Source organism: Otolemur garnettii, unplaced genomic scaffold (genome assembly GCF_000181295.1).
Source record: "Otolemur garnettii isolate 467f Iridium unplaced genomic scaffold, OtoGar3 scaffold00062, whole genome shotgun sequence".
NCBI lineage: Eukaryota > Metazoa > Chordata > Mammalia > Primates > Galagidae > Otolemur > Otolemur garnettii.
The window spans coordinates 9,017,301-9,021,161 of NW_003852457.1; positions in this window are offsets into that span (position 1 = coordinate 9,017,301).

Genomic DNA, 3,861 nt, shown 5'->3' on the forward strand with positions numbered 1-3,861 from the left:
GTTCCAGAGCCCCCAGGCCCAAACTCTTCCTAACACCCCCGGGTTAGCAAGGCCCAAAACAGAACACCACAGGGGGATCAGGAAGGTGGGGAGGTGCACCTTGTGAGATGCCCATCTTTGGGCAGGCTCAGGGGTAGTTGCCCCCTCAGGCAGCCCACATACTCTCAGCCAGGACCTGGGCAAGCCCCAGGTGTGCAGGGGCTGGGTGGGCTTCTGACTGATGCCCAGTATCCCCGGTGCTTGGCAGTGGCCACCAGATGGCAGTGTGGGCACATCCTGGCCCAGTGGGGCTGTTCCGCACAGCCCAGAGCCCCAGCTGCACTGCCAAGGACAGGGAAAGAGCCCACTGCACCCCAGGCAAGAGGCCACCAGAACTGGACAGCAGAACCAAGGGCAAGAGATATGGAGAGGCTTAGGTTCCTGGGGCCTGGAGCTCAATAAACTTGGGCACACCTATCAGTGCATGCCTGCACACACCTGAGCATACTTGTACTCCCCTGAGCACACCTGTATGCACCTGAGCATACCTGAGCACACCTATCTGTGCATATCGGTGCATGCCTGAGTATGCCTGTACTCACCTGAGTACACTTGAGCACACCTCTGTTAGTGCATACCTGCACTCACCTGAGCATATCTGTATGCATCTAAGCACAGCTTTATACACCTGTACTCACCTGAGTGCACCTACCTGTGCACCTGAGCACACATACCTGTGTACACCTGAGCACTCCTCACCCATACACACCTACCTGTACACATCTAAGCACACATTCCTATGTATACATGCACACACCTGAGCACACCTACAATGCTCCTCATTTGCACCTCACCATCCACACTGATGTGAGCTCCACCAAATGCCCTGCATGACCTTGAGCAAGTGGCCTAACTATTGGCGCCTTGATGTCAATGTCCTTGTCTCTAAAATAAGAGTGATAAAGGTGCCTCCTCCATAGAGTTGTGGCAAGACTAAGAGATTGCGCATGTGAGACAACAGGACAAAGCCTGGCAGGTCATAAAGGCATCACCGGCGACTCCCATCCACTGGAGCTTGCAGCCCGGCTCCAGCTGCATAGCCTGCAGACAGCCGCACCCAGGCCATGCCTACAGTTCTCCAGCTAAGGCTGTGTGAGGCAATAACGAGGGGTAGGGACTATTGCAGATAACAGTACACCCCCCACTGGGGGAAGCAGTCACCTCCATGGAGCTGCAACTGGCTGTCACCTCTAGGGGATTTGGGACCAGCCTTGTGACATCTTCTGGGTTTTTCAGAAAATCTGGACATGTGGCTGTAGGGGAGAAGTTCCCATTTTTGGAAGCAATGTGCTGGCCAAATGAAATATGTCTAAGTTTTGGATGTGGCCTGAGAGCCTGGGAGTTGGCATGTGCTTCAGCAGCAAGGTAGGATTTGGGTTGCTGGATGTATGCAATTGGTCCACGTTGAAGAGCCTGGATCCCCCCAACAGGCTGCCACGGAGCACATGTCTGTTAACACAGAAGAGGGCAGAAAAATAACAAAAACAGTATCTTCAGGCCCTCACACTCTTCCAGAAGTTTCCCTGCATGCACATACCCCACCAAGAGGGGTGCTCACTCCAATCTCTCAGAGCTGGACAGCCTTTGTGATGCCCTGGTACAGTGGGTCAGAAGGGACCCCCCCCCCAGTCTGGGCCTGGTCTTCTCCGTGCACGTGTCATGGCCCCAAAAGGTCTCAGCTGACAGCCAGCATAAGCACCAGACCCAAATGCCTTCAGGTGAGCCCAGGTGCCAACACCTGTCAAGTTGGCAGAGATGAGCATCTCCACTACACCCTGCAAAATTTGCAGATTCGTGAGAAAATTTACTTCCATTGTGGTTTTATGTCACTAGGTTCTACTAGGGAGTGGTTGTTGGAAGTGCCCACTCACCAAGAGCCCCTACATAGCCCACCCAGCCTCTCGCACACTTTCCCCTCCTGGAATTCATGATAACACTGTGTTGCCAGACGCGGTGGTTCACGCCTGTAATCCTAGCACTCTGGGAGGCCAAGGCGGGTGGATTGCCTGAACTTACAAGTTCAAGATCAGCCAGAGCAACAGCAAGACACCGCCTCTAAAAATAGCCAGGCATTGTGGTGGGCACCAGCAGTCCCAGCAACTTGGGAGACTGAGGCAAGAGAATCACTTAAGCCCAAGCATTAGAGGTTGTTGTAAGCTGTGATACCACAGCACTCTACCAAGGGCCAAAGTGAGACTCTTGTCTCAAAAAGAAAAAAAAAAACCTCTGTGTCACCCCACATGAGTGCTGCAGGGATTCAAGGAGTGTGAAAACATATTGTCACGGGCAGAACAGTCCTCCCAAATTGCACATCCATCCAGAATCTCAGAATGCAATCTTATTTGGAAATAGGATCTTTGCAGATGTGATTAGTTAAAATGAGGTCACACCAGTTAGATGGGCCCTGAGTCCAGTGACCGGTGTCCTTATCAGAAGAGGAAACAGAGGCAGAAGAGAAGTCAGAGGGGAGGACGCAGCCACCGCCCAGGACACCAGGGCCTCTGGGAACTAGAAGAGGCAGGAAGGAGCCTCCCACAGAGCATGGCCTCAGCTGGCAGCCGGCTTGCCTGCCACACGAGTGGACCTTTCAGTCCCAGCAGAAACAACTGAAGCCAGATCTGAGACATCCTCACAAATTGTAGAATTATAAGTAAAGATATGGTATTATAATCTTACAGGACCGCCACCATTTATGCAATCCACTGTTGACTGGAAGGGCGTTATGTGGAAAACAGCTGCGGGTTAATATTTACACACAAGACATCTGGCTTTCAGGAACAAGTGATAGACATTAAGCAAAAAAAAAAAAAAAAAGTAGATTTTAATTTTGTTTCTTTTTGTTTGGTTGGTTGTTTTCTGGTGGATATTCAGCATCTACTTGTCTCAGACAGGATTAAATTTTGCCTGCAAGAGAAGGAAACTCCCAGTGCAAACTCACTGCAGCAATAGGGGAATCAATCGTCTCAGGAACTGAAAAGTCTAGGACCCAGCTGGGTCTAGGCATCCATAAAATGTTACCAGAAATGGCCATCTCCTCTCAACCCAGCCAACACTCTGTTGGCTTCCTTCTCAAAGCCCAAGTGGTGGTGACATGGCTGCACCAGCTGTGGTCTCCCATCCTCTTGGGCTTAAATGCAATAGAACTACAAGAAATTCTCCTCCTATAGGTCCTTCTTCAGTACTGAGTTTCAGGGGGAGTGGCCCAACTTAGGTCCCACATGTAGATCAGTCACTCCAGTCTGAGGGCTGAAAATTCTCTGGCTGCTACATACCCATACCACCTGCTCCTAGGAGGCCCTCCTCCACCACATGGACTGCAGATGGAGGGGGTTCCAAATTAAAGCCAGTGTCTGGGGCGGTGCCTATAGCTCAGTGGGTAGGGTGCCGGCCACATGCACCGAGGCTGGCAGGTTCAAACCCGGTCCGGACCAGCTAAAAACAACAATGACAACTGCAACAACAAAAAAAAATAGCAGGGCATTATGGAGGTTGCCTGTAGGGAGGCTGAGGCAAGAGAATCGCTTAAACCCAAGAGTTGGAGGTTGCTGTGAGCTGTGACATCACAGCACTCTACCCAGCGTGATAGCTTAAGACTCTGTCTCAAAATAATAAATAAAGGCGGCTCCTGTGGCTTAGTGAGTAGGGCACCAGCCCCATATACCAAGGGTGGTGGGTTCAAACCCAGCTCTGGCAAAACTGCAACAAAAAATAGCCAGGCATTGTGGCAGGTGCCTGTAGTCCCAGCTACTCAGGAGGCTGAGGCAAGAGAATCACCTAAGCCCAAGAGCTGGAGGTTGCTGTGAGCTGTGATGCCACAGCACT